At 50.0% G+C, this 26,588-nt stretch overlaps 1 protein-coding gene and 1 non-coding gene across 2 annotated transcripts in view; one reads left to right on the top strand and one right to left on the bottom strand.

Annotated features, from left to right (window-relative positions):
• Nucleotides 1-22,361, bottom strand: part of LOC122389805 (histone-lysine N-methyltransferase 2D-like) — a 47,758-nt gene extending 25,397 nt beyond the window's left edge. Inside the window, exon 1 of the mRNA XM_043382209.1 lies at nucleotides 22,328-22,361. The gene's annotated coding sequence lies outside the window, so the exon portion shown is untranslated. The remainder of the gene's footprint in view (nucleotides 1-22,327) is intronic.
• A 2,228-nt stretch (nucleotides 22,362-24,589) lies between these two features.
• Nucleotides 24,590-24,676, top strand: Trnay-gua. The gene is given in 2 exon segments: nucleotides 24,590-24,626; nucleotides 24,641-24,676. It is a non-coding gene; the product is annotated as a tRNA-Tyr (tRNA).
• The last annotated feature ends 1,912 nt before the right edge of the window (nucleotides 24,677-26,588 follow it).

Below are 26,588 nucleotides of genomic sequence, written 5' to 3'. Positions count from 1 at the left end.
CCGAGGTGATTTCTCCAGGGAGCCCACCTTTGACGCCGGTAATTCGACATATTGAAGAGAGCCTCTATTGACCCGAATGCTCATCTCCTGAAAGACCACTTCCCAAGAGGAAAACAAGCCAGTAATTTATCCCGGAATATGAAGCAATATGCTAGCATGGAGTTACAAAGGAACCACAAACAGAGACAGAATAAAGATGGAGTCCAGATTCAAAGGAGCCTCACGCTCTGATAATCGCAAACGAGCACCTCATCTGATTAAATAGAAGATTAAACTACCATGATGAATTGTACTTCGTCTAGCCAGATTCCATCAACATCAAGATTGGTCTGACGGATATCGTCACCAGCCAAATCTGATGAAAGCCCGAAAGCCCGAATCAGACAGAGGTCCAGATCTGATGAGGTCCACATCTGGCAAAGGTCAGATCAGTCCAAATCCGGTCTTACACCCCGTGGACGATGCTCGTTTACCGTGTAAAATCACGTTACACGGCGGTAAGTGCGGCGCCGGTCGGAACTAATTACCGTGCCGCGCGCGGGCGTGCCGGAGTGGCCGTCCGAGGTCCCCGGGAGGCCGGGCGACCCCGGGGAGCGGCCGCTGACCCGCCACGCTCCGGCCAACTTAGCTGCCGGCGGCCCGCGCTCCCGGCGACCTCGGGCCCAATCGATAGAAGCCCCGGACGGCAAACAGGCGCATGCACGGCTCCTGGCCGAGCGCTGACGTGCCGCGACAATCAGAGGCCAGCTGACGGTCCGGGAGGGGCTGGGCTGCCGCACTCCGCAGACTGCACGGACTGGACTGCTGATACGGTATACCAGAACAGACTGGACTACCGACACACAGTGGATTGACCAGACGTAATTTTCCGGGCTGGATCGCTGATATGAAACCAGGATAGGCTGGGCCACCAGCACATAGACTACGGACTACCAACATCCATCAAACGTCCCGAACTGAAAGAAGACGCTCACACTCCGCAGACTATCTGGACTGACAGTCCGCTCTCCGCGGATTGCATTGGGTAGATTTGCCACACCCGGCAAGCTGTGCCGGCAGGTGTTGGCAGGCAGCTCCTGCCGTCGTCAGGCCGCAGACCGCAGTGCCGGTGTCTGCCCGGGACGGCTGCACGGCGTCCGTATTGACTGATGACAGCACCGCAGTAACCATACGCCGCTACCTGTCAATACGTTGGCCGCCCGCCGCTGGCTGACGGCCTGCTGTGATGATACGGACGGACACCGCGATAGACAACCTGTCAGTGTCTGCATTTAGTGGAGCCTTTCCCCAGAACATTATTGGCACACGCCAATACATTCGGTGTCCTTGTGGCAAAACCACACATACACCAATGAAGCATTACAAGGCGCCACGCCACCAGCTCACCACCCCATAATAGTACAACTGCTGAGAGAAATGGCACGGCGATACACCCATAGCGCGCTCTGGTGCTTTTCTCATTTTCGCCAACGGCCGCACTATTTGCCTAAACGGCTCGGCAGGCAATCTGGCAGCGGCGAAGGGCACGTCCGGGCTGCGGCGGCCGGCCGGACGAAGCCGAGTAATGAGCTGGATCCGGCGACGGCGGCCGCATGGAACGAGAGCCGACCGACCCGCCCCCGCCCCCGCCCCCGCCTCCGCCCGCGCCTCAGCGCTAGTCGGCGATGACCGGAGCGACGCAGGAGGCAGAGGCTGGGAGCGCAGCTCGGCGCGGAATGCAGAGGAATGGAGCAGCCCGCCGCACAATACGCAGCGAGGTCGAGCCCCAGCTCAAGTGGAATCACTGTGGTCGGCGCACAAAGGTCAAAAAGGTCGCAAATGATGAGCAGTTGTGGCAGCGATGAGCCAGGATCAATAGATACCGGGAGTCATTTCCCAGCACGGACTCTGAGGCTGGACTATCATCTATGGGTGGTATTCTATCAGTCAAAGAAATGTATCGCGTATCGAAAGGAGCGAGCGGTGGTGGGTATTAGCATTTCACTGTTGGCATTCACCTTGGGCTTCGGGGCTCATACGAGTGGGTTAGCAGAGTTTAAATTTAGCAAAGCTCAATAGCTCAAGAAAAATGATTGTCGGGCAGCTGTGGCGTGCCATTGGAGCCCGTACCGGGTGCCATCCATGTCACCTGGTATGGTGACGGCGAGCTTTACGGGCGCCGCCATATTGAACTACCCAGCGGAGGCAGCATCTCGCGACTCGCGGCAAATTCATGGACCAATCGCCATTAGGTTCGGAGGCCGTTTGCGTCCCGAATTGGACAGCTTTTCACACTGGCAGTCCATAGACCTGTCCGGATTGACTCCGCCATGGAGGCAGTGGAATCGATGGGGAAATGAGTGTCCGGGCCGATATCTAATGACGCCGGCTGAACTTCCAATCTGCCAGGCTACGACACACTAAAGACTTCGAATGCAGCACCCCACTGAGCTACAGCCAATACAAAGACCGTGACACCAGCGTCTCCCGTGGCAAACGAATTCAATTACCGTTCTAAATGAAGGCGAATAATTATCGAAACTAAATGAAGAGTAGCTACTTATAAATCAAACCTCGGACGTCACTGTCCGGAGTCCAGAGGTCACTGTCCAGAGTCCGGACGTCACTGTCCAGGGTTCGGACGTCACTGTCCGACGGCTGTCGTTTTCAGTGTCCCTGTCCAGACGCCCCTGTCTGGCCGTGTCCGGCGGCGGCCACCCTCCGGCGCCAAACGGTTACGACCGGCGCCCGCGACTTGGTTACGACCCTGGTCCGTCTGTCGAGTGGCCGCGGCCTGCAGCCGTGACAGACTGCCCGGTGGGTCAGCACGCCACAGACCAGCCATTTGGTCCGCCGACCGCCCAAGCAGGGGCACCGGGCGGCGACAGACGGCATTCGGCCATATTAACCCTCTCCCCAGCTTCAGACCCTGTGATCTCTACAGAAAGGACGACCCGAGTTTAGTGAGATGAAGGTGGAAGTGCTCGTAGCGTTTTCCCGCGTTGGTCGTTTAATTTCGGCCAGAAGCGGTCGTTTTTCATTTGAATTGAAGGTAACCAACGAGCTCCCTTGTCATTTTGGCACCATTTCTCATCCGCCTCATCAGAGCGTGGAGACCCGTTGCGGAAAACAGGAGCGAGAGGCGCGTCCCCGACAGCCGTGTCTCCGGGGTCGGACGAGAGAAGTTGGCCGGCTCGCCGCAGAAGGCGGGTTTGATAAATGGTCGTCGCTGCCGGTGAGGAAGGCGATATTACACGCCGGGGCAAACAAACAGCCGTGTGGTGAGGCGGGTCTCGTCAGTGCGGACTGGACGGCGGCACCACCGGGGCGCACAGGTGAGCTGCGGCACAGCCACAGCCGGCGCTTTGCAGGGACGGGAGGGTTCTGCCGACTTTCTGGATAGACGAGGTAACTCAGTCAGCACTGAATGGACGAGATAGCTCAGTCAATGCTGAATGGACGAGGTAACTCAGTCAACACTGAATAAGCAAGGTAACTCAGTCATCATTCTAAATTGACAGGTGGGCTCACTCGGCACTCTGCCGACACAGGTGAACTCGACGACACAGCAGCACTAGGCAGGACGCAGGGGCAGGCGGGTGAGCTCAGCCCGTGTTTCGAGCTCGCTCCGGGAAGCTTTCCGCCAGCTCTCCAGGGTGCCGCAGACAGCAGCCCGAGCTGGTCTTTTCTAACGTTTGCGGGTTGATAGGATTCACACTAGCGTAAACAAATCCAAAAGAATGGCCTCTGGGCTTCAGTAACTTTCCGATCCAACAGTCGGCAAACACAAGGCAACGCATCCCCAAGGAGGCTCATAACGTTTTGAACATGACAAAGAGTCCCCGGCGTGCCTTCCATCACACGAACGAAACATACGGCGTGGAGCGTCCCCATGGGACCGCTGCATCGCCTGCCCTGTCCGCCCAGTATTACACCTCAGGATGGACGCCGCCGCCCGCCGCGGCCCATTTCTGATCCTCCGGATCTGTGCCTCCCGGCTGAGATTCGCCTCAGCTGCGGACACAGCAGTCCCGGGTGGAGAGCGGGCGACCAATATCGCCGGACACGGGCTGGACCAGAGTCGAGCCACAGCCACAGTTACAGCCATCGAGTGTCCAGCCAAAGCCAACGCCACCGCCGCCACTGACGGCACCGGCCGCTGACCGAGGCGGCGCCTGCGACTGAGGCCCGAGGGAAGAGGAGAGGCTGGCTTGAAGGAGCGAGCACATTCTGATACTAGGGAATGGCTGCTGATCTGCAAACCCGCACGGCTGAATACCGTCTATGAAAAGCTGAATCGGGGTATGATAAGGTGGTGGTGCATCGATATCGCACGATGCGCCTAACGCACCAGAATGGAGGTGGCCCGATGAAATTCATGGAGAGGGCAGACCATTTAAAGGTAGTGTGCCAGCTTTCCTGGACCGTATGGAGTTAACCCGCGCCCCACTGGGGTCTGCGTATAACACGCCCTACTGGGGGGGGGGGGGGCTATTCATAGCCCCCCCCCCCTCCTAACTCCGAAACTACTGGGCCGATCGTCAAAATTCAAACGGCGTCTGATAGCCCCGGAAAAACTGTCGAGCGAAACCTAATTTCATTGACCTCGAGGTCACCGATGACGTCACAGGTCAGGTCAAAGTAAAAATTATTAGCATTTTGGCTTCTTCACGTTTTGGGCTCTGGCCGCCGTCTTACAAGTCAGATCAGGCTCATTTTTGGTTCACACACTCGTGAACAGATGCTCTAGATACTCTGAGGGTACCAAACTTGTACTTTGATTTTCAGGTCAAGGTCAGGTCATCACAGGTCACGAAAATATTATATCATCCGTCGGTCACGTGACACATGTTTTATGGTCCATTTAGGCCAAACATTTCGAATTTGATGTCGTCTGTGTCATTCGAGGTCATTTTGAGTCAAATTTAGCTTAGGTCAGGTCACTTTCAGGTCAAAAAAGGTCAAATTTTGAAGTTAAAATTTTTCAACAAAAAAGGTGTCTATTGGATGCAGTTTGAGCTCAGGAACACGATGGTGCTATTTATATTGGCGTACAATGTCAAATTCGTGCTGAAAAATTGATTTGAAAAAATTAAACATTGTTAATTTTTTGCAATAATGCGTATAACTTGGCCATTTTTGAAGATATTTAGCTAAAACTTGCTAGAGTTAGTCATGATAATGCGTTCTATCACATATATTCCGGTTTTTTTCGAAGTCAAAAAAAAATTGAAAAATGTAAAAATATAAATTTTGAACTTTATTATATGAACTTTTCGAAATTTTCAAAATTTCGAAAATCCGAGATAGCAGTTTGATAGCGCAGTCTATTCTGAGTCCTCTCATGCAAAGAAATTGGATCTAGCTTAAAAACTGAGCTCTTGGGAGCGATTGCCGTGGTTCAATGTTTTGCGTCGAAATCGGCCGAACATGACGTCACTCTGACGTCATTTCCGGCCGACCTATGGTAGGTACCAGACATGTGCTTGGATCCGAGAGCTGGATCTATGATCTCAGTGGATCTCTCGACAAAATAGAGGGGTTGGATCTATGATCCGAGTGGATCTCTCGACAAAATTCAGGGGTTGGATCTATGATCTGAATGGATCTCTCGACAAAATTTAGGGGTCAGATCTATGATCTCTGTGGATCCAGCGGGCTAAAATTTGTGGAGGACCTATGATCTGTATGGATCTCACGACAACATGTAGCCAATGAAACCCTTATCCTACATAATTGTACACCTTACAGTGCAATACAATTGAGAATTATCACTTGTGGACATGGTTATTGGTTAAGACCGCTTGTGATCATTAGGTATCATCATTAAATTTGAATTTAAATAAACAACATTTGTACTACATTTAAAATAAACCAAGAACATGCATATTGCTACTTTTTGTGACCAATTGTAACTTTTTCATGACAGCACTGATGACAATCTTATCAACAAGCTACAGCCACTTTAATTCAAAGAACAAACAGTACAGACAGATGCAGTGGCAGCAGGGCACTGCAGATTTTCATTTTGGTCCCATTCTTTCTGCAACGCCAGTAGGGCTAATGCTAAAATGCCAAACTCTATGGGGGGCACTGTACCCTGGTGCCACACCCCCCTCCCTGTTCTGCCGCCTATGGACAGATGTTAGGAAATCAAACCTGGAAGCCAAATAGGTCAGTTTTGTTAAAAATAATCCAGCAATCCACTTCTGCCAGGTATGAAATCCCAATCCAGAATGTTCATATGAGCTATTAGTATGTGCAACACAATTTCGATTTAGTAAGAATAGCAACCAACCTCTAATACTTTCCTAATAAAATTACAAGTTCAAAAATGGCATCAACTTCTTCAGATTACCTACTTTTGGCCACTTTTGGGACGCCGGTGAAAACAGGGCGCCGGAGGGCATATTAGTCACGTGACATTTGGAACTTTTCCCGCTCCATGGGCCTTCTATATGCCAAACGTCACGTGTAAATTTCACGAACCTTGATCAAATCGCCCCAGGCGCCCTGTTTTCACCGTCGTCCCACTTTTGGCATCCTGCCAGCTGCCACGTGTGGTGCCATGCTGTGCTTTTGTTATGAGAGAGCCTCCCAAAAAAAGACAAACGAAATTCACAGCTCACGTTTTGGTAATATGGTTTTATTACGTCATTATCGTTTGACCAATGAAAAATCTTAATTTGACCAAGACAGTAATGATTCCAAAAAATTCCCCGTAATAGGCCCTCTAAACTAATGACGTAAGATATTGTTATTCTTTTGAAAAGTGAATAAAATTAAGATGCAAGGCGCACACCGCTCAGGGCCATATAATACCGTTTCAGCTTACGTTTACGTCATTAAATTCAACGCTACAAAGATGATATTAACAAACGATTGTATCGTAAAATCATGTGAGGCAGAAAAAATGAACATTCTTTTAAAAAAAAAGCTCCAGACTTTTGAATTTCCAGTTTGATTTTTTATTTATCTTCATTATACTCGAAGGTAAAACGCCTAGCTCATTTGTTATTTGAAATGACGTCACGAGTTCAATTTAGATACTGAATAATCATTTTACGGTAAATATCCAAGGCCATTACAATGGATATTTCGCTTCCCATCGCTTCCGCAGGCTGTTGAATATTTTTATACTTTTGTTTATATCTCAGTTTATTTTATCAAATATTTCTTTCAATAGATTGAAATACCTTTACCTAACCAAGCCACGTGTGTCAGTATCATCTTTTATTGTTTATCAATCAATTGTGGTAGCTGGAAACTGGAAAGCCTCATGGTTGTCTAATGCAAGATCAATGAGATTGTCTTATCAATATCATTATGTAGATTCTAACATGAATTGTGATGTGGTAGGTACCTAGTTATGTATTGTTCATTAGTCATTACTTTGACTTACCTCTATGTTAATTGTTAATGCAAACTTTTCTGTTGGTATGTGAACTGTGAACAATCTTCATGTCACTCAATTCTCTCAAGTTGTGACCGTCATGAGCCTCCTTTATTTTGTATTCTGTATAATGTAACTGGATGCCTTTACTAATATGGTCTTTGTATAAGATTGTTTGTTTCTAACCATACTTTGGTATTCATAACTTCTTATGAAAGAAAGTTGTTAACATTTTGAGCACCTATGTATGAGCTATGATCCCAATGGATCTCACGACAAAATTGGGGAGCCAGATCTATGATCCGAGTGGATCTAGCGACAAAATTGAAGGGTCAGATCTATGATCCCAGTAGATCTCTCGACAAAATTGAGGGGTTGGATCTATGATCTGAATGGATCTCGGATCGGGATCCATGGGATCGGATCTCAGATCCATTTTTCCGGATCCAAGCACATGTCTGGTAGGTACGAAGTTTAAATTTTGACACAAGGCGTCAAATTGATGCAGCCGAAGGTACTGAAAGTTTGGCGTCGATACGTCAAGCGGTTTGGAAGTTATTGCAGAAAAACGGGAGGGGGGCTATAAATAGCCCCCCCCCCCCAGTGGGGCGCGGGTTAATGGCCCAGATAAGGAGAACCGGATTTTTAGAACTTATCCATACCTTCAAAACTCATGGAAACGTCTTAAATTCTTCAAATTTTGAGTACCCCAGTGCGAAATTCGCCCCGACGGGTTGTCGGTCGTACAGGGACCCGCAGTTGCTACTGTACACATATATTACCAATTTAGAATTGCGCTATTATTTGCTAAGTGCTGGCCATTGGAGAAAGGAAATGTAGCGCAAAGTATGGAGGAATAACACATGTTTGCTCCTAGGACGTATGTTTTGTATAATTCCTCTTACCGCAACAGATATTCTTCCAAAACTACAATCGTGCTATTTTTCCGCGCCGGTTGCCTCCCCAGAGCCCGTCCTTGGTATCGCCTATAGCTTCCGTTCCCGCTACGTGAATGAAAGTCACGTGACTACTACAGGTTTGCGCTCAGTACTAACACACCTAGCCCGAGGGCCGGTCCGTAGCGGGGAGGGGTAGAACGCCTGAGCCCCAGCGCAGTGGAGGTGGTGGTGGCCCGTATCATAAAGAGGCAACCGTAAGCAGAACTACAATTGCCGCAGTATAATATTATGATCAAGTTTTCTTTAAATGTATTGATTGACAAGAAAGTGCACTGCTTATCCGATATAATAAAACGGTGTCCAAGGCCTTGGAAGAACTATAAAACATATTCAGCAACGTATAAATTTCTGATACAGGCCATGACCTTTCACCTTGCCTCCGGGGAGGACCGCTCAGGAAGCCACATACCGAACGAATCGAGGCCTCGCATGGCGCGGCGGTGAGGAGGTGGATAAACCATCGCCAGATCTTTCGGTTACTTATGTTTCCAGAAGGAGGGGGGGGGGGGTGGAGGGTGAGGGCTGTTTTCAACCCACTCACCAATCCTTTCCTTATTAACTTATAGCTTACCGAAAAAATGCAACACAATGGTGGCCGTCACGAGATGTAGCGAAGAGTGCCTCAGCCACACCGGTTTTGTTTAAGCATTGGAATTCAGGCCAGTGATCCTGAAGCATTATTTTATTTTTGTCGTGCATAAGCTGGGATGACGTGGTCCAAGTTAATTGCGAAGAAACGGTTTTAGTTTCAGAACATTTATGAGGCTAGTCGCGCCAAATAGTATACGTTTGTTGCAAAATGTCAAATAGAATGTTGACGTGCTATCCAGGTGATGGAATTTATTTGACACAAGAAGTCAAAAAGTGGTATCGTTACTCATCCTGCATACCTATAAATCGATTCGTCAGCTTGGTTCGAGCTCAATAGTTCTTTTCGCGGATGATCGGTTTCGTTTTCTTTCTTTTTTTTGGGGGGGGGGACAGTTTATGAGCCAGTAAGTAACCACCCTCTCCAGTCCCCCAAACAACAATTGTTGACAAATACTGTGATAGCCTAAAAAATGCCCTCAATTGTGTTACGTAGGGGAGAATGAGGTAAGTTGAGCCACTTTTTGTTTTTCGTAAGCTACAGGCTAACCTACTGATCATTTTTCTGCGTTTACGGGTTGGACGGACAGAGTGGTCATTTGCGCATGTAATGGTGGCCAGAAATGTTTCATACCGCTTATTTTTGTACTGAAAGGCTACGTCAAAAATCATCTTGCACGTTGCTCATCTTACCCCATGGGCGGGGTAAGTTGAGACACGTCGTGGGGAAAGTTGAGCATGGATAGAAAAAGCGAACCTCTTCTTTTCCCGCGCGCGGCGAAGAGTGGGCTCTTTTATTTACTCCATGGCATACATACTTATGGCAAAGTTTTTTCCTCCATCAAAAAGTGACTGTTTTAAGCCTTCCAATAACTCGTCAAGTTTTCTATCACGGAAGAAATCATTTTATCCTTCAGATAATCTGCAAATCACTTACAACTTGTGTAATCAACAAAGAAAAACCATTTCCTATCATTTTATTCAGCAGAAACAAGCGCAGCTCAGTTTGGTTTTCGACAGCGGAGACAACAATGGCTTATCCGGCTCATCTTCCCCCAGGTGAAAATGGCTCATCTTGCCCCACCCGTGGCCATTTTCGATTAATGACACCCGCTAAGGAAAATAACCATGCACCGCAGATAACAACCATCTCATTTTAAAGGCAAAACATGTCTTAGTTATCAGGGGCGATACCACATGTTACCGGGTGCTGAGCGTGAGAACGTTGCCGTCTCACGTGAAAGACTGCAGCATCGTAAGCGAACGGCACATGGAAGCTCAAGTCAATTAGCGCCATAGGAGCTGAGAAATATGGGGTGGCTAAACTTGCCCCTTGGCTCATCTTACCTCACTCTCCCCTATTTGGGGCTCTCAACCTTGATTTGTTAAAGTTATTTGTCTGTTCATTATAAAAGCTGTCAAATTTGCCGTATCATGAAACTTTTATTGAGTTTGTATTTCACACTTATCTAAAATGAACAATTTTGTCACTGGCTTCTTTTATGAATGGAATTGGATGGTCGCATGAATGAACGAATGAATAGCTCCATTTGAGCATCAGCTGAAATCAATCCTTAAATTTAATCTACCAGTCTGCAACGAAAAGGTTTAAAAACCAGTGCAAGTTAGGTGCAGTTTCTAATCTATGCCGTTTTTTATTAAGTGTCTCATAGCTCCTTAATCTTGAGCCGCTTCTCTCACGATTCATTTTATGTGGTGCTTACATTGTTCAAGAAGTTATAGTATTCGAGCTCGTTGGTCTTAAAAACTGCTATCGAAGTAAATTAAAGTGCTTCGGGCTTCGGCACTTTAAAACCAATCGATATTTAACCCTCACCCATTTAGGCATTTCTTTTCAGCGTCTTACATGTAGCGGAGGAGCGTAGAAACCCTCAGCCATTCGGCCCTTGATAAAAAGGGCCAGAGCTTCGCTGAAAAATAAAAAAGAGCGAGCTGCTCGTGACGAGAGAAATCCGATGATTTGAGGGTCCTGGTCATCGCTGACGAGAGAAAGCCAATTATTTTTATGTCCTGGTCAATGCTGAGATCCTAGGTCACTGGTTGACCTCCCAGATCAGGTTAATAACCCAAAAGCACGGAAAATTGGGTCCTGCTAGAATTTCTACAAGTGAAGTTTGCTGGGGCTTGGCTTGCTTCTGACTCCGAATTTGCACTTGCTTTGATCAAAGATGATATATCAAAGCATTTGGGGTAGGACGGGCCACGCCAGATCACCCATTAGGCGTTCTGCCGGCTATCCATAGAATGTTAACCAACACTTACAGCCTTGCAACATATTGCATAGGCACTATAACTGATACCTAAGTATACCTAGTTTTCAAATGCTATAATGGGTGCTAAATTTCAAACCAACACTTCCTAAAAGCCACAGTAAAAAGGTGTAAATTTAAGGAAGTTAACCGTGATCATTTCAAGTAAATGACCTTAACCTGAGTTTCACGTGACATTGGCACCCACAAAAATCAATGAGACAAACATACGATAGTATATTTCACATGTTGTCACGTTGCTAATCACGAAACGACTATGGAAGCACACAGAAGATGTGCGCTGACTTTCAATTGCTATTCTGGCCTGACATGATCTTGAGAAAATAATCACAGGTTAAAGGTAATTTGGTTCAGGGATTTAAAATTCTCAGAAAAGATGCAACAATGATAAGGGCTATTTAATTTTCCGGGAAGTTGTAAAATTGATTAACTCCAGGGCACCAAAGAATCGTCGCAATCCTTCGCTTTGCCGCGATTTATTGTTGAAAAACAGGGGGCGCGGTCTACTTGCCTCTACTTATATGTGTGGTGAGGGCTAATATTCATTTTATCTGTGTTGATGAATGTGCAACAATTTCTACATGAACTGAGACCAGTCCATATGAGTATGTTTTTCTCACGGACAATGACAATATAAAAACAATGCGAATAAAACCAAACGTTTCGGACAACAACGTGCCTTCGTCAGTGGAGAAAAATAAGTGTATTATAGGTTTAACATCGATGAGAACTAAATACGGCACCGTCTCGGTCTGGCCAGCCGGGTTGCCGATAAAATACACAAATGTTTATAAGTTTCCATGATGTGCTTAAAAAACTGCTGAAAATATATCTTTAAAAAATAAAGATAACTACTTCATCGATTTTATCGAAAGAAAACATGTATGCCTAATTACTTATTTCTTCCCACTGACGGAGGCACTTTTTTGTGCGAAACGTCTGGTTTTATTCGTATTGTTATTAGTTATTGTCATTCCCTGTGAGAAAAAAAGGATAACTGTTCAGTTAGTAACCATAACAGCAAAACAGCTTAATATAACACAATTCACTGTGTATACGAAACCTATAAGTCCCAAAAAATTATCCTATTTACAACTTTTAAAAAGATACAGCTTATACAGCTTGGGCATACCATTTTTTCTGCATTAAGATAATATTCATTTATCTCCACAGAATATGGTAAATTAGTGCTGCTGGAGTTCGCTTTCGAAGCGTCTCCTCCAGGCATTCCACAGCTCTCGTGCCATTTTGGATCACGGAACATGGCTGGGCGCAGGACAGGTCGTCTGCGAGCTTCGACGGACCACGTGACCACCTCCTCCCCTCCCCCTCACTCCCGTCCCCTTCCCCAGCAGGGCGTCCGATCTAACCGCGCCCCAGGCAGTCGGCTCGGTCCGACCCTCCCTGGTCGAGCCACGGCCCGGTGCCGCCTGAGTTTGTGCCGGGTGCAAAACTGGAGCAGTAACTAGCGCCGGAACTAGTAGTCAGCACGACCACCGTCAGATGGCAGGAGTAAATGGAATAAGCGGTTCCAGGTTTCAGAAGGAATGGGGCAGGAAAAAGCGCTGAAAACAATATTTTGCTGATATAGCCATAAAAAGTTCACTGAATTAGGAGAGCAGCACATCAGTTTAAAGCCCTTCAGATGGTGGTTTTAATAAGCACAGAATCATTTCCCAATTCGCCTCCAACGGTGTCACAGGCAAAGAATACGCTGAAATACTAGTGTGTACAGAAGCAACTGCGGGTCCCTGTACCCCAACCACATTTCACACCACTATGAACAATAAATGCACACACTGAAATCACTATTACCGATATGCTCATCCAATCAAGTTTCGATAAACCCGTTCATCATCATCTCCTGCGGTTTCGAACACGCCTGTTAGGTGGTGCGGTAGACCGCGCCCAAAGCCAGGGCCCCGGTAACGTGAGGTAGCCGAGTCGGGGCAGAGTGCGCTGACCCAAGCCGGGGCCGCGCGTCCTCCCGGTGTCATGTGATAGCCCGGGGCTGCCCGCGGGGATGCGGTAGACCGCGCCCAAAGCTGCGGCCCCGGCTTGGGTCAGCGCACGCTGCCCCGACTCGGCTACCTCACGTTACCGGGGCCCTGGCTTTGGGCGTGGCTTCTGCTCATACTTTGTGGTGCGGTGGTGGTGCGTCGGGCCGCGCGCTCTGACTTCGGCCAAGAAAATGCGTCAGCTGATCATTGTCATTTCTGCCACTTGCGTGTGGTGAAATGGGGTCATAACTTTAGAGACGGCTTTTTCATATCAATTATTTTACATAAAATCATATTTCAAACCATAAATAATGTTCGACAGCCAAATAAAAGAAACAATACTAATACAGGCTTACAGTTTAAGGCTCGACATTGTGTTATCTACGATTAGACAGCTGATAACTCATTCCCGTACGTCGTAACTCTATAATGACGTTTGCTTATTGTCACATGTGCGCCGCATTCGCGATTGCTGCCGACGCCTGTTTGCAGGTCAGCCCACTACAGTTGTTATACATATCGAAAAACCGATAAACTTTTAGGCGAAAAAGGCACTATTCCAGGCCCATTTTTGATTTTCTTTGCGATATTAGGTAAAAACCAGGGGGAGGCACTCGCCTTGGCCGTATATGGGCCAGAATGTCTAACGATTTCCGCCATGTTGTGTGTTGTGTATACCAAAGTCTTGAAAAGTTGATCACTGCAATCAAACTGCCAGCATGAAGCAGCAGCACTTTTGAGTAGTGTACCTCTCACTAAACTGCACCTCTGCTACCGTACATGCAATTTATATTTCTGGTATACACAACATGGCGGAAATCGATAGACAAAAACAAGTCACCAATGCTCCTTCCAGTATATATTAGAGTTCAGTGGTAAAAACAGAAGCTTCTTATCCTAGGAAAAATAAAATGGGAAATCTTTCAAAGGTGGCACACTACCTTTAAAAGGCGACGCACTGGCAAACGGCTCCCAGAAGTCATCAGTGTAGCTCGCACGAAACAGCTACCAATGGCGTCATATGTAAGGTTTCAATTCACATCGCAGAAACAGTGTGTAGAAATGAAACATTTTACTATAAAATGAAAGTCCCTGGTCGAAATGTCCTCCTTATCACACTATACCATTACTGAAAATGCCACAGCCGTACGGCAATACTCAGGACGAGTCCTCCCGAGGGAGACTTTGATGGCGCGGTTGTGACAAGAACACATAACACGGTCATTTCGTTCCGCTTCCGTACGAAAGCAATCAGTCAGAAACGAGGGCCGGTTTCATATGGCGGCGGCGTTCCTCGGCCAGCGGCCGGGCCGCAGTAAAGTTGCCCGAACGGCGACATCAACCATAGCGCTGCCGACCGCGGTACAGTTGCCACAACGTCCCGAGTTTAGCACCAGGTGCCGGCGCGGAGACAGTGCGGGCGGTCACGACCGGCGGACTCCTGGTGAGGCCCAGAACACCCAGAAAGCCTCTGCACTCAGCTGCAGTCTGCAGTGTGTGTCCCATGTGGGGGCATGATAAGGTGGTGGTGCTCCGATATCGCACGATGCAACTAACGCCCATACACTCAGAGCAGACGAGTCGTCTCGCATAGCGGGTTCCTGGAAGTCGGGGCTAACTCCAACGGAGTTTAAATTTCATTTCAGACTTGGACAACTAATGAAATGAAATAATTGAAAACAATTGATACCGATGTCCGTTATCTTTGACGTGGGTCCGCTCCTTCTTTCTGCAGCAAGGACTACAGATCCAAGTCGAAGGCTCGGCCGAGGAGAGTCTCATTAATCCAAGTGACTTCAAGGTCGAATGCTTGTATTTAACAACGAATAGTATTGCTTGAGCAACAACAGTATTGTCATGCACCGCATTGGACTAAAGAAACCATAGATCACCTCCTGTGACCGACCTGCTGCTGTCCCTGTGACCAGGAGACCCTCCTTTGACCAACCTGCTGACCGTGACCAGGACACCCTCCTGAGACCGACCTGCTGCTGTCCCTGTGACCAGGAGACCCTCCTGGCCGCCTCCTGGTCGCGCCCGTTGCGCCATGTCAGCTCGGCCTGCACCGAGTGGGAGCGGGTCGGCTTCAGCGGCACGTAGGTGAACTCCGGCTCCTCGACAGTGAACCGAACCCAGGTGCGCGGCCGTCGCGAGCGCCGCATCGCGGGTCACACACACGGGACAGGCACGGACGGCGGAAACACCTCCGGAGCACGGCAGACCGCAAACTGGCGCCGAGCTGGGCAGACCGAGGCCGGGAGGCCATACGACGGCGAGAGGACGGAAGAAGCAGCGAGGCAGACTGGAGCGGCTACCGCTACCGGCCTGAGGGGCAGCCGGCCGGGGGCTATTGGGGGTAGATTTCTACACAGTGAAGAATAGAATCCTCAACTAGAATTGGTGAGAGGGTGTGACTATGGTGCGACCTAGATGAGTTTAAAAGAGTTTATTGCAGTAGTGACGCTGCTGAGTTGTTTGTCCCAGTTGCATTTATTGATACGTTGAATTACATGTTGTTCACGTTTAGTGCTCACAATCTACAGCAAACAACGGAATTGGGGACTGGCGATTGCCACCCATAAACGGGTTGTGACGCTCTTGGCGCCAAAGGTATTGACGACTGATGCTGCAACTGCCGTCGGCCATCGGCGACGGCACCATCCCATATAACTAATCCTGATCAGTAATCAATACAGAGCCAGCACACATCGAAATCTCTGCGGTCTCCGGTCGACCAGCTGACCAATCAGTCGTTCAGCACGGTCCACAGAGCACCGGCCGAGAGGCCGCACCGCCCAGCGCCGGAGGGCACTGCAAAGGTCAATCGAGGCGAACGGCCGGCAGGCGAAAATCATCCGCCGCGACCGAGGGACAAAAACAGCCCCATATGACACGGAGTGAGAGCAGAGGAGCGCCGGCAGAGCGGGCCGATAGCGGAGAAACGATCGCTCCTCCCGTGGGATTTCCGGCGCGGTCAAGTCTGATGGCTCGGCCGTATGCCAGTCGGCCGGGAGAGCGATAAATCGCAGTCCCTGAGTGGATATCATGGCGGTCAGGCGGTCCGGACCAGCCATACAATCGCAGTGTTCTTTTGATGCTGGTGGAGAGGGAGGGAGTAACGGCGCGTCGGCTGCGCGACCTGCGTGCCGCGCCACCACCGGATCGACGCGGCGACCCGGCGTCGGTGGGACCACTTAGGTACCTAATGGCCCGCTCCACTCGGCAGCGTACGGTGGGGTTCGACAGCGCTGTGACGTGTGGGGCGATTAGAGGCCCTACGAGGGAGGTGGAGGAGAGGGGGAGAGGGGGAACTTGGGTCAGCTGCTGCAGCCGGCACACGTGGAGCAGCGATCAAACGCAACGGATCCTTTGTGGGTGTCGATCGTTCAGACTACCATCCTAGCAATAGCCCGACCCGGACCAATCTCTGATGTAAGAACATCCGGCACTGACCGCGCCTTCTGTGCCAGCAGATTGCATTCTTTGGTGTAGCGATGAGGCATGAGCACACAAAGAGGTTGACTCAAGCCGGAGATAACTCAAAGGTCAGATATTTTCAGGAAAATCATATTCAAAGTGCAGTTGGAATGTCGCGGTATGGTTATTAGATGGATTTCCAATGTGACAAATGGCTGTTTCACAGAAATTTGATCAAAAAGTCTTTGAGGAGAATAACAACGACGACGTCATTTCATTGAAAACAATCAGGGAGAGAGGCTGAGGGGGATTTCTATCGAATCCACCGAAATGATCTATAGAAAGAAGTTTAAATGGCTTTTAAATGGCTTTTCAAGCCTTTTGGCGAGACAGCGCCGACTTCTGAGCTTTATAGTATTTCAAGGCATCTGCAGTAAGTCGCCTCAAATATAGTTGAGTTCGTTGAAACTTTTTTCTGATCGATCGATTTCGGGACTTTTACTGAGCTTTATATTGCGCACCAGTCAGATAAAAAGTACATATGTGTGCATAATATTACGCGAAGGTGAAATCATGTTTTATTGTGACTGATATTTGAGTCAGGAGTCGGGTGCCTTTACTGATTGTGTGGCCATCTGCTATTGCCAATATATTGGCTGCTGCCAGTGATTGATCACTTCAGGAAGGTCTTTCACCGTCCACCATCAACCGTCAACCGTCCATCGTCCACCGTCCACCGTCCGCTGTCCACCGTCCACCGTCCACTGTCCACTGTCCACCGTCCACCGTCCACCGTCCACCGTCCACCGTCCACCGTCCACCGTCCACCGTCCACCGTCCGCTGTTCACTGTCCAACTGTCCATCGCCCACTGGCACCCTCTACCATCTATCACCGAACGTCCATCGCCTGCTGTTTCTCGTCCACTCCCAGCAATGTCACGCTGTCCACTTTGAATATTGACGATGAGTGGCAGCCACTTCGCCTTGCGTCCATTCCATCGACTCCAGCCAGCACTCCCAACATTCCCGGCGTCCGTCCGATGTGCCACGGACGGCGGTCAGAGCCAGGACAGGTGTCCAGGTCGATACCTGTCCGACCCCACTGTGTATCACGGCCAAACACACGGCCGGCCACTGTCGCCACAGGGCAGCCGAACGGCCACGTGTCACCAGTGACGTCATAATCCCCGTCTGTGTCACCAGTGACGTCATAATACCGGCCCGGGCCGTCAGGAATCTGTCGGACGCCCCCAGAACAGACGCCGCGCCGTCTGTCTGGCTCAGTGTGAAGCGGGGCGGGGCGGAGCCCTGGGCACCAGGCTTAGAGCGGTTCCGGCACTTCTAGTCGAGTTGGAGATCAGAAAGGCCAAATAACTTCCCACGTTAAATGTCGAGACTTTAGTATTTAAAGGTGGAATGACAATGCAGAGATTATCCACTTTCCGGAAGACGCAAAACAAATGTATGCTGGCTTGCAGCCCAGGCCGATGGTTTCTACTGGCTCTTTAGACCACGGCTTACCAATCAAGCTATCGTCCATCTTCCCCGCTCCCACCTACGCAGTACGCACCCCATCCCATAAACCGTCCAGCACCAACATCCATCTACTTGCCCTGGCTGCCGGGGGCGGACCGTGCGCGCTCCCTCCTCCCTCCCGACCCGCCCCAGCCGACATGCAAATGTGTGGGCGTCGAACGGCTGCGTCCGACGGCCGACGGACAGTCATGGGTATGCATGAAACGGCGTGAGCACTCAGCGGCAGCGAGCGTACAAATCACAACAGCCGAAATACCGGACGGCCCAACCCTGACGGATCGAACCGGGCCGCCGCCGAGCCGAGATGCCGTGCGTCGAGTTCGAGAGAAATGGATTGGAAGCGACTGACTGAGAGAACTGGGATTGACAGAAAATCAGTTTTTGAGGAACTCCGCTGAATCGTGTATGCACATATATTAAAGGTAGTGTGCCACCTTTGAAAGATTTCCCATTTTATTTTTCCTAGGATAAGAAGCTTCTGTTTTTACCTAATATCGCAAAAAAAATCAAAAATGGGCCTGGAATAGTGCCTTTTTCGCCTAAAAGTTTATCGGTTTTTCGATATGTATAACAACTGTAGTGGGCTGACCTGCAAACAGGCGTCGGCAACAATCGCGAATGCGGCGCACATGTGACAATAAGCAAAGGTCATTATAGAGTTACGACGTACGGGAATGAGTTATCAGCTGTCTAATCGTAGACAACACAATGTCGAGCCTTAAAGGGACCCTCCCACCTTAAAAATTTTTTATGAATTGGCATGAAAGTGATGTCGCTCGGTTCAGAAAGAGCGAAAACGAATATCTACCAAATTTCACCGAAAAATATTCACCGGTTTTTAAGATATTAGACTTTTACTTTTGTATACTTTTTGGGATCTCCGCTGTTCCTAGCGACTTTATTTAAAAGTGCGGCATTTGTTGCGCGCAACGCAGCATATACCACCGCGTGCTACAAAACGTTTTAGTCAAACATTTAACGGACGTTCGAAAGCCTGATGACGTCATCAGATTCCCGTAATGGTTAAGAGATAGGGACCACGCTGGTCCCACCCTGCAAGTAAAGGGAAGACATTTCTTGAACACCATAAAGCTGCGGGGGTTGCGACCAGGATAAATGGTGGTTTCTGAGCCTGGCCGCAAACTTGGCTATCTCAACTCAAAACTAATGTTAAGGTGGGAGGGTCCCTTTAAACTGTAAGCCTGTATTGGTATTGTTTCTTGTATTTGGCTGTCGAACATTATTTATGGTTTGAAATATGATTTTACGTAAAATAATTGATATGAAAAAGCCGTCTCTTAAGTTATGACCCCATTTCACCACACGCAAGTGGCAGAAATGACAATGATCAGTTGACGCATTTTTCTTGGCCGAAGTCAGCGCGCGGCCCGACGCACCACCACCGCACCACAAAGTATGAGCAGAAGCCGCGCCCAAAGCCAGGGCCCCGGTAACGTGAGGTAGCCGAGTCGGGGCAGCGTGCGCTGACCCAAGCCGGGGCCGCAGCTTTGGGCGCGGTCTACCGCATCCCCGCGGGCAGCCCCGGGCTATCACATGACACCGGGAGGACGCGCGGCCCCGGCTTGGGTCAGCGCACGCTGCCCCGACTCGGCTACCTCACGTTACCGGGGCCCTGGCTTTGGGCGCGGTCTACCGTACCACCTAACAGGCGTGTTCGAAACCGCAGGAGATGATGATGAACGGGTTTATCGAAACTTGATTGGATGAGCATATCGGTAATAGCGATTTCAGTGTGTGCATTTATTGTTCATAGTGGTGTGAAATGTGGTTGGGGTACGTACGACCGACAACCCGTCGGGGCGAATTTCGCACTGGGGTACTAAAAATTTGAAGAATTTAAGACGTTTCCATGAGTTTTGAAGGTATGGATAAGTTCTAAAAATCCGGTTCTCCTTATCTGGGCCATTAACTCCATACGGTCCAGGAAAGCTGGCACACTACCTTTAATCCCAGAAACTGGTGAGATCCACCGCAGACGTGGGTCAAAGTTGAGAGCTTATCACAAACTTCTTTCGACGGCGCTGCGGACATGCATTTTGCAGGGCGGACACTATCTGAGAGCCATTTCCATAGTTTGCGACTGGCTTATAGACCGGTCGCCGTTGGCTCTCCAGACCCTGGGGCGTTCGGGGGAATTGCGAGCCCGATCCACACCGCCTCCAACCAACATGCAGCCCCCACCTCCGGTAGCAGGCAGGGCCCAGCCGATCAGCCCGGCGTGCGGCTCACCACAGCCCGCGGCTCAGTCGCTAACTGCCGAACGGCCGGCCAGGTCTCAGCGGACGCATAGGAAGTCGTTACGGCCGTAAATTTCGAGATTCGCCATAAGCCGGCGCCTGATTGATGAAACTGTGACGTGCCGACGCGATAAAGATTGCTGCAATATGGCAGGCATCGAGCGGCGGTCGGCGGAGACGGCGGCACAGGCGGCGAACTAATGGCGCCGCGCACGGCCCGCCGCCCCGGACAGATACCCGTAATGGCCGCCGCGCCGCCTCAGCTGGGACGCTCCGTAAAATTAGCACTTCATCAGCCCCACCCATATGGGCCATAGTCATCTTAGGGAAATGGCGATAGAATGAGTCTCTGGTTTACCCATATTAGCATCCTACCGCAAATTGAATCATTATATAAGGTACCAAAAACATGCAATGACCACTATGCTGTGCGGTTGGATCAGCGTAAAAACCAGCGCCGGTCGTACGGTCAGATTGGTTTTGCCACTTAGGTTTGGTAATGGTCATACGACTGCACGTCCAAAGGCTGAGCTTACTGGGTCATTTCAATTATTAATAACTGTTCACTGGAAACACCGCATGAACACCGAGCCATAGAATCAATTAAGTGAAACGAAAATGAAAAAGAAATAGGGAACCCAACTGGAGTCGTAACGTTATATGCAATGCCTACAAGGTACATTCAATACAAGAAATGTCTGCCTGGCTGAGCCTAAAAGCTACTTGACAGCCCAAAAACCTCAAGATACAGTTGAAAATAATCTGCAACCAAGACATCTAAGAGGTCGAACCACCCCGAACTGCACCACCGACCCCGTCCCAGTCTCGGCGTCCCGGGTGCGTGTCAGCTCGAGATAATCCCGTTCTCTGGGCGGGTGGTCCTATTGACGGGTCGGGAGCTGACCGTCCGCCGCTGAGCCGACCCATCTCAGCACACCGACCACCTGCTGGCATCAGCGGAGCGGCTGCTGGTGTCTCAGCAGAGCGGCTGCTGATGCCGCGGTACCGAGAAGAGGTCCACAGACACGTCCCGGAGGGCCGCACTGCCCATCATCGGCAGCGGCGGCGGCGGCGGCGGCGGCGGCGGAACAGTGGCCAGTCGGTCTGACTGGGCCTGTCGGGTCTGTACGGGCTGTTGGGTCTGACCGGGCCAGGCGATCTGTTCGGATCTGTCAGCCTGTCCAAGCCTGTATGCCTGACCCGGCCTGGAAGTCTGTCTCAGTCATCCCTGTCCAGGCCAGGGGGTCTGCCGGGGCCCAGGGGGTCTGTCCGAGCTTGGGGGTCTGTGTCCTGACTTCAGACTTATCCATCTGTCCGTGCCTAGGAGTCGGTCCGAGCCTGTCGGCCTGTCCGTGTCCGTCGGTCTGTCCGGGCCTGTCGGTCCGTCCCGTGTCCGTGTCGGCCTGTATGACCTGTCCAGTGTCCAGTGTCCGTGTCGACCTGTCTCTACTCTCTGTCCGTGTCTGTCGGTCAGTCCGGGCCTGTCGGTTTGTCTAAGCTTGTCGGTTTGTCGGTGTGTCCAGTGTCCGTGTCGGTCTGTCTCTGCCCAGGCCTGTCGGTCTGTCCGGCCCGTATGTGTTCCAGCTGGTCTCCCGGACGACGGAGCGCTAGGACGAACTGGAAACAGCTGGTCAGAGCCGCCACGAGCCGCACCCAGCCGCGTTGCGTCGAGCCGAGTCGGGTTAGACAGGAGGATGGTTGAGCTCAATTCAATCAGACTCCAACATAGGTTTGACGGGGGGTTTCCGCCAGGGACAGACCGAGAGGACCAGCGGCATACCGCGTGGCGCAGTCAGGACAACACATGCAGCCAGCCCCAGTCCGAGCCCGGCCCGGCGCTGGTCACCCAGCCACGGCGACCTGAGGAAGCCCCACGAGCGGGCGCTGCGGCGGCGGGCGGCTTACCTGGTCGGTGCGGAGAGCGGGCGGTCAGTCGGCCTCTGCCCCGGCACGCACACGGCACGGCCGGCCGCCGCTCGCCGTTCGACGGCCGGCGCCCAGCGCCAATTGATCACGCGGCCGCCTGGCGGCGGCGACACCAACTAGTCGGCCGGCGACGGCAATCGATAGGTGCGCTGGGCACCGCCCGGCCGCGCCAGAAGGGCTGCCGCGCCCCGCGCCCTCCGCGGCGCCCAGGGGCGCTCTCAGTCAAGGGCGGCGCCCGGCACGGCCAGACAGCCGCCGATAACCCGCCAGAGAAACGATGAACACAAAAGAGCCGCCGACCGCGCACGAAGAGCACTGCTGACGCGGCTAGCTGCGCTGCGTGAGCGTCACTGACCCGACGACGGCTGTTTTCGCGGACCTGCTCCAATAACACTCAAGCTGACGTTCTTCAACGCAATAACAGACTAAGAACAGAGAGAAGGATGCTGCTTGAGGACGTGGTTACCCGAATGCCAGTGGAGATCGCCTCCAAAGGTAGCCACGGATCGGCTCCCAGGCTGTGCCGGCAACCACCTCGAGGAATGGCGTCCGTAATCTAACCAACGTCCCAAATTAAATTGTGTCGCTGATGCAGAACAAAATGCATGCACTATCTGAAACCAACGCTGTCAGTCAGGGGTGTGACTAGGCGGCAACCGAGTGACCAGGGGAACTCGGCCTCTGCATATCGCCCACCAGGTATAGGATTGTTACAAACCATCACTTAAACAATATGTAATGCCCAGGCTCCACTACGCGATTTTCCGTGCGATTTTGCGATAATGCGAGAATGCGATACCCTTGGCGATGCCAGAAAATGTTCGTCTAGTGCAAATGGATGTGCTGAGCTACACTGCGGAAATCGCATTATTAAATGTCACACAATATCGCTCACGCATTATCGCATTATCACAAAAAAGTTCGCAAAGATAACGCGATATCGCAATATCGCAAAATCGCACGGAAAACTCGCGTGGTGGAGCCTAGGCTTAACAGCTGGAATTAAAGAATGACAAAGTCATTAATTAATTCTTAGTTCACCAATGATTTCTGATACATAGATGCAATGAGGTGAAGTCTTCACGGATCAACGAACAGACAAACAAAAGTAGTCTGCGCAATAAGCCATACGAGCATGGGCTTAGATAATGAATAGGCACACCGCAAGGCCTCAACTCTGGGCGGCAATTTGAACATGAATTCCTACTCCATAACATCAAAGTACGTATACTTACGCCGTTTCGGTATACGCCGTACGCCGTTTCGGTTACCTGCTTTCTCCGAAAGCATTTGACCAATACTCAATATTCAGACACCTATCGATGTCCCGTCGAAGATCTACTGGGTGACACAGTTTCATTGGCATCGGTGATTGCAAGACGAATTTTACGGTAAGGTCAAGGCAGGCAGAGGTCAAAGAATTTCATAATTTTGGAGTTCTTTGGTGTAAAAGGGCGTCCGTCCCATACACCTCGTTACAAATCATCCAATTTTGTTATCCGCGCTACGCTCGTATCTAAAGCGACTACAAGTCGAGTTTGAAAAGCTGACATCATCCAAGGGTAATTTTAACGGTTTTAAGGGTACACGAAATTGAGCTATCAAGCTGAAAGTTAGCATGCTTGCTGAGTGGCATGATTGCGCGTAGGTATTATGTTTTCCGCTTAGCTATTACTTTGAAAGTCTGGGTTTCTTTCGTGATATTTGCAATATGTACCTAATAAAAGCCAAATTTATTTGTAAAGAAGTTGTGTACCGACATAAGTTTCTTAGCATCGTTTATCATGCACTTTTTGTCGAAAACTTTTCATCAATCCTCATAAACCGACCATTGCAGCCGCTGACGTGTGTGTAGAATTGATGTCGGAAAGAGTAGGTACCTTCTGAAAGTTTCGTGGTGAATATCGACTTTACTTTGAAAAACATCGATTATCCCAGGAAGATGATCGCATCTGCTTTCCCTATTTTCCGGGGCGGTTTTTTTGTGAATATAAGGTCCCCCGGGCCGGATTTGAGCCAGTGACGTTTGGGGATGCCTGCTCATAGCATCACATTTCACCGCTCTTCCAAATGAGCTACCAGAGGATAGGTATTAACACTGTAGCGCTATGTCAAATGGGCCAAGCCTGACGTCGCTTGTTATGACCTGAGACAGAGTGAAAGTGTAGGTAACACCCAAATTCAGATATTGCAACACACCTGCTCTGCAGCCGCAGCTCGACATAACCGGCGGCCGCCAGGCCTCTGGTAGCTCAGTTGGTAGAGCGGTGGACTGTAGCGGTACACACGGACATCCATAGGTCGCTGGTTCAAATCCGGCCCGGAGGACGTTTTGGCCAGCCTTTTGTAAATCTTTTGAACAAGTGATTCGCATCAGTCAACAATAAGGGCATATTTGATATCAACCCTCGCGCGTAAAGGTGAAAGGGACAGAACGGACCTGTCATCTATCCAACCTGAGTATAGAATATAGATTCATGATGGGATGCTTACTGCTTTGCATGACCTGACCTGACCTGACCCGACCCGACGTACCCCAAATACATGAATACACCAGTAAAACGCCTTTTGGGCGAAGAACGAGCGAGCGAGATAGTGAGCCCTGCACGTGCGGAAGGGCGAGAGGGTACTTCCAACGGGCTTGCGCAAAGCACCCTTCTAACCGGTCGCTAGCGGTGTACCAAATTTGAACGCAATCGGCCCAGCCGTTCCTGAGATCTGGAAGCGGCATTCTGCACGTGCGCACGTGCAAACGGGGTCCAAACTGACTTTTGCACGGCACCCTACTAACTGGTCCCCAACCGTGTACCAAATTTGAGCGCAATCGGCCCAGCCGTTCTCGAGATCTGGAAGCGCCCCTTGCACGTGCGCACGTGCAGTAGCACCTTAACCGCAACACATGGGAATACATTGCCTGGTGGGTGCCTACCTGTATGCCAAGTTTCAGCGAAATCGCCCCAGTAATTACCGAGTTACTAAAATGGGAACAAATTTGACACCTCTTATTGTTGTATTTTGCACGTGCACTGGGGGTGACCCACATGCATCGAGAGTATCCTATTTTTGGTAGAAGAGATGCTGCTACCCTACAAAAATTACCGCAAGTCAATCGCCCAAGCGGCTGCTGAGATATGAGCCTCTCAAAATCACTACTTTTGCAAAACAGCTTGAATACCCTTGACTTTTCACGTGGCACGTGCCACGACGGTCACTGAGGTGTATCAAAAGTCAATTACGGGGTAGAAGGGATGGGGCTACCCAGCAAAAAAGACCGCAGGCCAATCGGTCGAGCCAATGGCGGCGGAACGGGGAGGGCACCGGGGCACCGTGCCCCCCCCCCCTTTGATTTTGGCATTTTAACATTAGCCCTATGGGCGTTGCATGGAAAGAATGGGACCAAAAGTCGGCAATGCCCCCCTTTAATTGAAGGTGTTCCGCCGCTACTGGGTCGAGCGGTTGCTGAGATATAAGCCTCTCAAAAGCGTTACAGGCCGGGCAATGCCGGGCCGGGCCGCTCATACTGAGATTTTTCCGTTATATTGAAAAGACTCGCTTCGCTCGCTGCGCTCGCTCGCTCGTAATCATATGATCAAAACAAAAATCAAAATCAAGACGCCAAAAGAAGTGTTTTTCTGCAAAACTCTGCCTTGATCCAGGGGCCGAACAGCTGGGAAGGATCTCCTACTTAGCCCCATCCCTTCCCCCATAATAACCAAGCTGCAAAAAGGCCAATACAGGCGAGGATTAATAAAGCACAACTGTCTTAAAGGCCTATTTTTATCAGTTTCTCTGTACTTGAATTCTCATTTGTCCCCATCAGTCAGCATAAATTGATAGCTAACAGAATCAAGCAAAGCAGTTTAAAAAAGAAGTTGATAAAAGCTGACCCCCACCCCAGTCAGGTTGCCAGTAGCTACCCCCAAAATTAAAAGGTCCCAACCCATAAATGACTGGATTCCTGGACTTCAAACTATAGTGCCTATTTGTATTGCCTAGAATGTAGGTGGAAGGCAGAGTTGGCCGGAAACTGGTAAGCATATGTTCTTAATGGCAAATGAGAAGTTCTTGGCTCCATTGGACAGATATGCGATAAGCATCCTTTACCTTTTTTGCAACTCTTCACCTATGGCAAAAAAGGTGAACATCTGAACTGAAAGGAACTCAAGAAAATGTGGATACACCTCAACTTGCACACGAATCACAATCTTCCTTGTCATGAATCTTCTTGTCAAATCATGAA

The sequence above is a fragment of the Amphibalanus amphitrite genome, unplaced genomic scaffold, assembly GCF_019059575.1.
Source record: "Amphibalanus amphitrite isolate SeventyFive unplaced genomic scaffold, NRLGWU_Aamphi_draft 000373F_arrow, whole genome shotgun sequence".
In the NCBI taxonomy this organism is placed as follows: domain Eukaryota; kingdom Metazoa; phylum Arthropoda; class Thecostraca; order Balanomorpha; family Balanidae; genus Amphibalanus; species Amphibalanus amphitrite.
This window is presented reverse-complemented; position numbering and strand designations above follow the sequence as displayed.